Here is an 11,044-nt window from a genome sequence, read left to right on the forward strand (position 1 = left end):
GGGAAGACCAGCGCTGGAGCGGCTTCTGTCTGTCCATCACACTCCTTCCCTCTCTCCCTCTCTCCTCTCCATCTCTCATTCTCTCTCCCTCTCTCTCTCTCTGTCTGTCCATCACACTCCTTCCCTCTTTCTACTGTCTCCTCTCCATCTTTCTCTCTCAAGTTCAAGTTCAAGTTGCTTTATTGACATGACAAATTCACATTTGTATTGTCAAAGCATTCATATATAAAAATGATAAATAAATAAGTAAATTAAATAAATAAATAAATAAAAAATTGTACATCAATGTAAACATAAAGTATCAATATGCATGTATATCCATAACATAGAACAATGAAAAGATACATACAGAACTGTTAATTAATAAATGTAATAATTGAACTGCTAATAAATAAATTTGATAATAATTAAAATACATATGCAGTATCATACAAAGGGGAACAACAACTATATATAACCATTTGTCTCTCTCACTGTTTCACTCCTCTCTCTGTCTGTCCATCACACTCCTTCCCTCTTTCTACTCTCTCCTCTCCATCTTTCATTCTCTCTCCCTCTCTCTCTCTGTCTCTCTCACTCCCTTTCTCTCTCCCTCTCTCTCTCTGTCTCTCTCCCTCTCTCACTCCCTTTCTCTCTCTCTCTCTCCCTCTCTGTCCCTCTCTCACTGTTTCACTCCTCTCTTTATCTCTGTCCCTCACTCTCTCTCTCCTTTCTCTTCTCCATCTCAGTGCCTCTCTCTCTCTCTCTCTCTCTCTCTCTCTCTCTCTCTCTCGATGGCTCAGGCTCACAGAAAAATGGCATCATTTCCAAATCTGAATTAAATTAAGCGTTAAATCAGCAGTAATTAATCATTAATCAATTAGCTGGAACGAAACCCTTCCCTGAGCCGTCCCTGGGGAGGGGGCGGAGCCGTGAGCCGTTCTGGAGCACACACACTGATCCGAGCGCCCTGGCCACCTCCACGTGTTCCATTTACACCTTTCACACAGGCGTGCGAGCATCGTGCACCTGGACGTCCCCTCCATCACACTCTCTCACCGTGGTGAACGTGGGCGTGGCCAAACTCACACAGCTTCACCAAGACAACAAACCCGTCCACCCACGCTGCACGGAGACACGGGGCTGACAGCTGATTGGTGGGAATTATGCATATTCTTGGTTTTTTAAAAAAACGCTTCATGTCCATTGAGACTGCTGCTAATGGCAACCATATGAGATGAAGCCAGAATCATCTGCATAGCCGGGGGAGGAGCCAACTGTACACCTTCAGCTACTGAGCTTTAAAAATAACCACGGATACAAGCTCAGTGGCACCGTTACCAAGGCGATTGGCTGTTTAATGTGCGATCCTAACCATAGCAGCCAGGGAGTCTCCAGGGTAGACCAGAGGTTCTCAAGGTTACGTAATGCCTTGAGAAGCCAGGAGGAGTTCTAGAAGCTCATTTGCATACTGATCATTATCAAATCTTAACAGGACGACTTTCTCCAAGGCCTTGAATGAGAGGGAGTGGCCTGGCCAGAAGGCGGGACGTGAACAAATGACGGACAGCTGGGCTCAAAGGCAAGACCTCTGCATCAAACTCTCAACCTTCCAACAACACCAATGAACACACACACACACACACACACACACACACACAAGCAGGGGATGTAGTTTAAAAAACTTTCTGCTGAAGGGGGCGGAGTCTGCCTTAACATACAGAAGCTGTCATTAAAACAACATGCTGCTGATGGGGGCGGAGTCTGCCTTAACGAGAAGAGGCTGTCATTAAAACAAGGTGCTGTCAATGGGGGCGGAGTCTGTCTTAACGAGCATTGTGGGAAAGGGCCTTTAAAAGGTGTAGGTGTGAGACGCTCTCATCTCTTCTGCCTCAAAGGATCAAGGATGAAGAAACAGCCCCAGGGGCAGAGCGGAGGGGCTGTAGTGTGTGCTAATTAGCCCCTCCTGGATTTGCCCCCAAATCCTTTACTGCCCCAGCTCTCCACCCCCTTTTCCCCCTTTATGGTCCTCTCTTCTTGTCCCACATTCAGTACTGTGCCCCGTCTACGTGTTTTCAGCCCCTCCTTTTCCCCTCTAGAAGGGGCTACACCGGCGTCTCCCGTGTCTCCCGCGGGGTCGATGCCTGCCACGCCTTTAGCAGCTTCTTGAAGGAGGAGCTCGTGCCATGTGAGCTGAAACAACCTGGCCAGGTCCGACCGTGGTGGGCACCTGCCACGTTTAAAACGTTGCCTGATCTGATGGCCGCGTTTTCGGTTGAAGTAGTCAGGGGACTCATTCCAACTCATTCATTTCAGGATGGGCGTGGTCTACGTTTGTGTCAGAGCACCGCCCCCTTCTTTCAAATGGCGCATGTTGTGACGTGCATCTCGCCCTGGTGTTTTGTCAGCCATTTTGTGAGCATTTGCAAGGAGGGTTTTTATAGTGGAAGTAGGTGTGCATATCAAAAGGAAGTGATGTCAATGAAGGTCACGTGACCTCTGTCACACACCTGTTGGTCAAATGCTATGATCTGCTGTTAATGTAGCTGCTGCTTTGCTGGTGGCCAGTGGGAGCGATGTTCTGCCGTAAAGACGCTCCGTCAAGCAGCGTCCGGGGCCGTCGACGGCTCGTTGTAGTGACAGGACACGCTCTGGAGGAGCAGTTACGGGAGGACAGGAGGACACTGGCCCGAGGCTCCCAGGAACAAGACAGGACCCCTGGACTGCAGGACAGGGCACGGGAAGACCCAAGCCGAGAGCTGAGAGAAGTCTGTCTTGAATTTGTCCTTTGCAAATTCCTCCCTCTCTTTCCTCCCTCTCTCTCTCCTCCTCCCTCTCTCTCTCTCTCCCTCTCTCTCTCCTCCTCTCTCTCTCTCTCTGTCCCTCTATCTCCCTCTGTCCCTCTCTCTCTCTGTCTCTCTTTCTCTCTCTCCTCACTCTCTCTCCCTCTGTCCCTCTCTCTCTCTCTCTCCTCACTCTCTCTCCCTCTCTCTCCTCCCTCTCTCTCTCCCTCTCTCTCTTTCTCTCTCTCTCTCTCTCCTCTCTCTCTCTCTCTCTCTCTCTCCTCTCTCTCTCAGAATGCTCTATGGGAGTGATATGTAAAAGTGACCCACACTGAAACAACTCTGTTAATGGAAAGTGCCTCTGTGTGCCACTTTGACAAACAATTGTGTTTTAAAAAATGGTTTTATCTTTTTATCGATGTGTTTTGTCCTCGTGGTGCGCTGGCTGATGGAGAAACAGTAGAAACACTTTATGTTCTACATCTGTTTCTCTAAATGTGTCCTTGGGAGGTGTAGCAGAAATGTTGTTTCTCTCTATGTTTATTCAGTGTCTGTTGTAATTGTCTATTTGAGTGGCAGTTCACCACAGTAGACTTTGTTCTTTGTTCTTAAGTCATTTAAGTCCGAACACTTTCAATGAACACATTTTCAAGTTCTAATGAAGTCACTTCCTCATATTAATGTTCGTAGTTTTGTTTTTAATTTAGTTTTGTAATATCGGACTTTATTATTTACACCTGGGTATGTCACAGCGGGGTGTTTTGGTTTGTTTTTGATAGGTGTGTTGTCAGTGTGAGTTTCCTGTTGGTGTGTGACGGTGTGTGACGGAGTGTGACGGAGTGTGATGCTGCACTGCTGTCCTGCAGCTTAGTTTCTGTGGTGTGTGTGTGTGTGTGTGTACGAGCAGGTCCTGTCTGGATGATCATTAGCAGATGTGGTGAGACGTACTCTTCTTCAGAGGCCCCGATACCCAGCGGCCCCCGGGGAGCCAGTGTCTGCCTCTCATCTGGGCTCAGAGTGACGGTGTGTTTTGACAAGATTCCCACGGAAACGGGTCGCGCCATAGCGATGTGTCACCCGTCAGCCTTGTACCCAAGTACACACGAAAGAGACAGAGAGCGTGTTGGCTGATCAACGGGTTGTCATGGCGGCAGCGGTCGCCGAGGTGACGCTGACGGACTCTGTTGTCTCATCTGATGTGAAATGCAGAAGTTCATCGGTCCAGTTCATCTCTCAGTCACTCAACTTTGGACACCGAGCCAATTCCAGTCCTGGATTTTGTAGTCACAGCTACATAAGTCATAGGACAGATGTATTCTACTCACAGAACTCAAGGTCAAGGTCCTACAAAAATCCCCCCCCCCCACCCCCCCCAACCCCCCAGCCTCTCTAGACTCTCAAATGCAGAACTTGTTGTTTTGACTGAACAGCAATAGGCTAGATGCAGAGAGATCTTTCTGTGGATGCTACCTACCTGCGAGAACGCTTTTACCACACGTCTTACTGATCTGGGAACAGTTTAATGCCCGTCTGTGCACTTCACAGCCACTGTGAGCTTGGGAACAGGACGTCTTCAAGAGGCAGTGTCAAGCTTTGTGATGAGACGGTTATTTTTAACCGTTTTTGACCGGCAGACGGATGAGGAAGCGTGTTTGTCTTTTGGTTTACTGCGAATTGGAGATATATTCTTGAGTGGCTTTTCATCAGTGGAGTTTGAGGAAGCGCCTTGCTCCAGCGAAATTAGCAGAACCCGTTATATTTGCATAAATTTGTGCGACTGAAAGTGCTTTGACCCAATAGAATTGGCAGGATTTGCGATATTTACATAAAGCTGCTACTGTGCAACACTTGCATATGAAGTCATGTAAACACACACGGCCAGCGACAAAAACTAAAAAAAAAAAAGCTAAACATTGCACCAGAACCGCTCCCCTGATCTGAGAGACAGTCAAAAGTAATGAGACAATCCATGCCTGCTTTACTTTAAGTGGTTGGCACCTAGTTTATTTGTCTGCGCCCAAAAGCTGTCAGGTTTGGCTATAACAGCAACTCAATATGCCCGCGTCGGTACCTCGCGCTGTCTCTTCTCCTCGTGTAATTACCTCGCGCCGATGCTTCGGTGGCCGCGACTTCAAAGAAACAAAACGCGCGCGCCAGTGCGCACACACCCTATTATCTGATAACGTTCTGGCACAAAGGCGAGCGCGCGCCCTAATGAGACGGAGAATTAGCGATCTTCACCTCTCCGCCGCCGGTGGCTTATTACCTTACACCAGCACGCGCACGCAAACACGCTCCGAGGGGCCAAATCAAAACGGGGGCGAAAACCATGTTGCCACATGTCGTGACAGCGTGAGCGCTCTCGTGGACTGGCTCGCGGGATCACAAAGTTTTAGATTTCTGACGCCGCGCGCGATTGTTCCAGCGGGGCCCCTGGTGCCCAAGTCGGCAGCTCGTGAGGGACGTGCGTGAGGGAACCGCGGTGTGCCTGGACCGAAGGACACCTGGTCGTCCTCGCCTGCTTCTCATCGCGTGCATTTTAACGCTGCTCGTGTTCTGCAAAGAAAACTCCGCTGTCGGCCTCGTCAAATAAGATTCTCCCTCGTTCGCCACATCGATTTTGCATGCTGTCCTGCGCTGTCCATGGCCACCGGCCCGAGACATTTAAATGCGAGGCACCTTCTTAATTAACATTTCGGAATAGGAGAGGGGCCAGGGGCCACCGGGCAGCACGCGCGTTAACGAGACTGCTGACGTCCTATATAGAAGAAAAAGAAGGAGAGAGAGAGAGAGAGAGAGAGAGAGAGAGAGAGAGAGAGAGAGAGAGAGAGAGAGAGAGAGAGAGAGAGAGAGAGAGAGAGAGAGAGAATGTAACATTTAGGCCCTTTAGAAAGATAGGTGTATGGTGCGTCCGTTTGACGGTTGTTGTGATCTGGCGAAGTGTTGAATGATAAATGTAATTTCTGATTACCATTAGTAGGACGCGTGTTAAATAAGTTCCTCGTTAGAACCTCCATAACCGTATTACCAATGCAATGGCTCGCGGACAGCCTTCTCAGGCACCTTAATTCACATTTTCTCGCTGTTTAGCGGTACAGAATGTGCCGTCTGCAGCTTTAAATAATTGGGTTTGTGTTCCTTGAGATGCACAGAAGGTTCGTCGAGTGCTGTAATCAACGTCGGGTATATTAGATTAAATGGGAAATCTAATTATTTGTAGGTTACTAATCGTTTCTGTGAGGATGTGCGGTTTTGAAGTTGCATTGAGTCGGGTAATGATACACACACGCACGTGCGCCCGCGCAAATACTACATACTGCTTCTAAGGATTTAAGCCTTAAGGAATGTACTTCTACCAAACTTTATATAAGATCGTTATGACCTACTAAATTTTTAATTTATATGTGTTATCTGTAAATATGTGATTTACTCGATTACACGTTTGCCGCAGAGCTGCGAGTATTCAGTTTAATACCGCGCGCCTACCGGGAAAAAAAAAACTCTGGAATAAGAACGACTTATTTGCATGCTGCATCTTTATTAACTATTAATGCAATCTATTTTTTGCGGGATCCTCCGATAACGGTAATCACTCAATAACTCCGCGGACACGTGGGCTGGTCTGGCGCCAAATGCGTTTGGTGAACCGAAGGCCTGTTTGTTTGTAATTACGCCCCAGCTGTGGGAAGCGCTCGTGGGCCCCAGCGCCTGCCGTTAAACGTCCCTTTAAGAGGGCAATTTCAGTTTCAGCGTACGTTGTTTTCAATTACATAATGGCTGGTATTTACCAGTCTTTTCGAGCAAGATGTTAGCGTTGCAGGCATTTGGGGTCGTTCTCTCACGATTACCCTCACACTATGATTATCCTTACGATTATCATCGCACTGTCTAGGCTCCGGAGAGCTCGCCCTGACCGTTTGGACACCCGTGGAGAAAATGACGGTAAGCAGGTTTTCCACATTCCTCCTTCGAATACAGAATGTTAAACACATCTCTGTGTAAGCTTGCTATCAGAATACATTTAAATGTCATTATACAGTGATAGGCACTGAGCCGAAACCTCGTGCAGTAACACGGCACAGCTAAAGATGCAGTGTTAAAACAAGTAGATCATCCCCAAAGTCTCTCTCACACCGTATGTCTGAGTGACGGTGAGGGGAACGTTGAAAAGACTGCGGCTCTTCTCACACACCCACGTCACACTGTACACGCGACGTGACTTACTACTGCTTACCTCAGAGGAACAGTCTCCGTACAGAGAGAGGGAGAGAGGGAGACAGGGGGAGGTAGAGGGAGAGAAAGATGGAGACAGAGAGAGACATAGAGAAGGGGGGAAGAGAGAGAGAGAGGAATAGAGATGGAGAGAGAGAGGGGAAGAAGGAGAGAGAGGAATAGAGACAGTGAGGGGGGGGTGAGACTTCATAAGCAGTTTCATACACATGTCACTTGCAGGGTCAGATGTTCAAAGCAATATAATGTCCCTGAAGACTCGCGTCTGGCAGGTATATCACTGAACTGCAACAACAACTATAATAATAGTAATAATGCTGAAGGTACATGTGTAACGGGTTTGATTAAAACTATCACCAACGTGGACGACTGCTGACTGATTAAGGAGTAACCACATTCAGCACTCGCCGTTCAGCACGTGTGTGGCGTCAGTGCTGGGGGAGGCTGGCAACAGTATCAGTTTACTGCTGGACTCCTGAAGATCACTGTTGAAATGTCATTCATTTTTCTAGGTCATCACAAAAGACCAGCCACAGTGAATTCCATCAGAGACGCTGACATTTTCGGGAAAGTTTTTCACCGAAAGACTAAATCGTTTCCTTTCTTCATTCTGCTCTATTATTTAAGACTGCCACCTCAGTGGATGTCCGAGGGTAAATCTGGGTTTATGGATGAATGGTGCAACACTTGTAGGAAGTGTAGGAATGGTGCAGTGTTGTAGGAAGACAATGACTCAGTCACTCAGAACACAGCCTATAGGGCAGAGGTCACTCGGAACACAGCCTATAGGGCAGAGGTCACTCGGAACACAGCCTATAGGGCAGAGGTCACTCAGAACACAGCCTATAGGGCAGAGGTCATTCAGAACACAGCCTGTAGGGCAGAGGTCATTCAGAACACAGCCTATAGGGCAGAGGTCACTCGGAACACAGCCTATAGGGCATCCAGCTCTCTGTGCAGTGCATTACTTTAAAGATATATATGCTTGAAGGAAACCAGACATTATGCACACAGTGATATCATCGTTAAGATACAATGACTGTGAACCAAAACGTTCTTAACTACGGGTGTCTGCGCTGGCCGTGTTGGGGGGGGGGGGGGGGGGTCCACAATGCCGTGTTGGGGGGTCCACAATGACGTGATGAGTCACTGATCCCCACCTGGAAAGGTGAACTGGCAACATGCTCTGCACCCTCCGGCCATATGCCGCACACCCAGGCTGCGTTAGCCGCACACCCAGGCTGCGTTAGCCGCACACCCAGGCTGCGTTAGCCGCACGCCAGTTCATCATCAGATGTCGGCGTTAGACCACAGAGAAGAAATCCATAGCCCTGTGATCAGACCCTGAGCCCTGTGATCACACACAGAGCCCTGTGATCAGACCCGAAGCAGTGGTAAACCGTGTGGAGGGGATCAGATGATCTGTACAGGACTCTGTGTATCCTGTGGTATGAAAGGGCATCTTTCCAATCACATTTCCATAGCGTGGTTGTCTTCACAGAGCCGTTTGGGTGGAATGTCTGATTGTTTCTAGACAAATGGATGGGGGGGATGTGAAGGAGTGAATGGCTGAAAGAGTGAGAGAGGGAGTGATCGAATGGGGGTGGCAGGGAATGTGTGACCCTAAACTACCCTGTACTGCATGAAAGGTATTATCTACATATATGTAAATGAGTCAGACATGAGAAGGTGTTGGAATGTGACCATGAGAGTGAGACGGGGAGTGAGACGGGTATGGAGACAGGGAGTGAGACGGGGAGTTAGACTGGTATGGAGACAGAGACTACTGGCTTCTATGTAAGACGAATTAGAAACATTTATTTTATATACAGCAACATCATTAATTACTGAAAAATCCATTTAAATGCCAGTCATCATTGCCAGACATGTTTAAAATTGTCTTAATTTGCATACCCAAAGAGTTGCAAAGTAGAACTCGTATAATTGCACATCTTTGTCATGGAAATCACTGCTAAATAAATGAATGAATCAAAACTAAGTAGGGACATATGCAGACAGAAATCGTTCCAGGCCAGTTTTCAATACAAACTTGTGTATCGACATGTTTCCTCTCAAACCCAGTGAGATGTCTTTTGTTCGTAAGCGGTGTGTCACATCAGAGAGTTCGCGTTGCATCCGCCGCTCAAGCACACTAGCTTTTGTTCCTGTCCTGTCAGGATAAAACATGCCAATAACATCACCTTATCGATCGCAATAACCGCCAGCGAACAGGAACGCGGGCAGTCCAGGTGCGGCCTGAGTTTTTAAATGCTCGTGGATGTTTTGTTTTGTGTGTGTGTGAGAGAGAGGGAAAGGGAGAGAGAAGAGAAACTTCAGAGTATTCTAAGATTCTTTATGGCAGATAAAGTATCAGTCAAGGTGGAAATAATGTCTTCATTTAGAGAGGCTCGCGCACACACGAGTTCCGAGGAATTGATCTATCATTGAGAAAGCTTTTCGCACAAAAGTTGATATATATATAACCCTTGGTCGCCAGGCAACGGGCAGATTTCATCTTTGCTCAGAGCGTGAATTCCATTCATAGATCACCACGAGATGTTTTACAATAAAACATCCGTGCTGGTTTCGCGGGTTCACTGAAAAGCATAAATTACCTCAAGCAGTCGGAGGCGCCCTAGTCTCTTATCGAATGACCTGCCTGGGGAGGGAGGTGTTTGGGGACCAGAGTTTATGACCATCTGAGCTGACGGGGTGTGTGTGCAACCACACTGATAGCTGCGAGTTGCACTCAGTGACAAACGTGTTTTGACCCCTGGCGGCTGCTAGTGAATGTGGACGTTTCTGTATGGCAGTTCGGAATTAAGCATCTTGCTAAACCAAATCAGCACTAAATATGTTGAGCTTCAGTTCGTCTTTTTCCCTCAAAAGTACGTCAATAGATCTGCATGACTGCAAAGTCATACGAATTCAAATAATCCAAGTCGTATAAAAAGGTATGAATTTTAAAGTCCCGTCTAGGGACTGGTTTGGCGTGGGTGATTTTTCTTGTGCCTAAGATCATATAAAAAATACATGTCTCTGCTCGTTATAATTTCTTACTGGTCGGTCATTTGGAGACCGGTGGGAAACGAGGGACCGTGTCCACCTGAACACCTGAACACCTGTCAGGGTGGCGCGTGTTACAGGGAACGTAAACGTAAACTAAAAGTTCCTAAATGTCCCGAGATGTAAGTAAACACGGAGGGGGTGGAATAAATGATAAATTAAGAAACAAGCGGAATCTGCATCTGAACAGAGTTATCTGAGCTGATAGGCTACCAATATTACAAATTGCTCGTTTGTCAGAGTAAAAATTTGACTTAGGCGGAGACGCAAATCACCGGTTACCACGTTTACAAACAGATGAAACATTAGCTTAGTGATTTTGCCCGTTTAGTCAATGAATAAAGAGAATCGTGTTTGTTTATAATATGCAGTAATAATCTCCAGTGTTTTTGCAGGCCGCCCCGGGGAACCAGCGACTGAAACACAGATCCAGGAGGCCGGACGCGCTTATTTGCTTGTTTAAACTTGTGGGAGATCGAAGTTTAGAATATAATGTGTTAAGAGACCGATCCAATACAGCCTGGAGACATGAACCTCCTCTAATGAGTCCAGTTTTCATCTCTGTTCAGTCTACTATGAAACAATCGCCCTCTCTCTTTCGCTAATGTTTACGGCAAAAGATTTTCTTCACTTGTTAGTTGCCTATTCATGCTTATCAGCTCGGAGCCGGGCTTCTCCTCCACAGAACCCACAGCCTTCGGGTCTGACAGCTGTGTGTGTGTGTTTTCACACACCATCTGGAGAATGAGGGGGCTCAGAAGACCCACTCCATCCACTTAGACTGTGCTACACACACACACACACACACACTCACCTGTTGTCTGCCACAGTGACTTGAAGCATACATAATCTACAGAGTGAAAGAGAGAAGGAAGAATTGCCAGAAAACATACCCACACAATCTCCCTCCTTCTCTTTCTCTCGCTCTCCCTCCCTCTCTCGCTCTCTCTCCCTCTTTCTCTACCTCTCACTCTCTCTTTCTCTTT

The sequence above is a fragment of the Brachyhypopomus gauderio genome, chromosome 1, assembly GCF_052324685.1.
Source record: "Brachyhypopomus gauderio isolate BG-103 chromosome 1, BGAUD_0.2, whole genome shotgun sequence".
Taxonomy (NCBI): domain Eukaryota; kingdom Metazoa; phylum Chordata; class Actinopteri; order Gymnotiformes; family Hypopomidae; genus Brachyhypopomus; species Brachyhypopomus gauderio.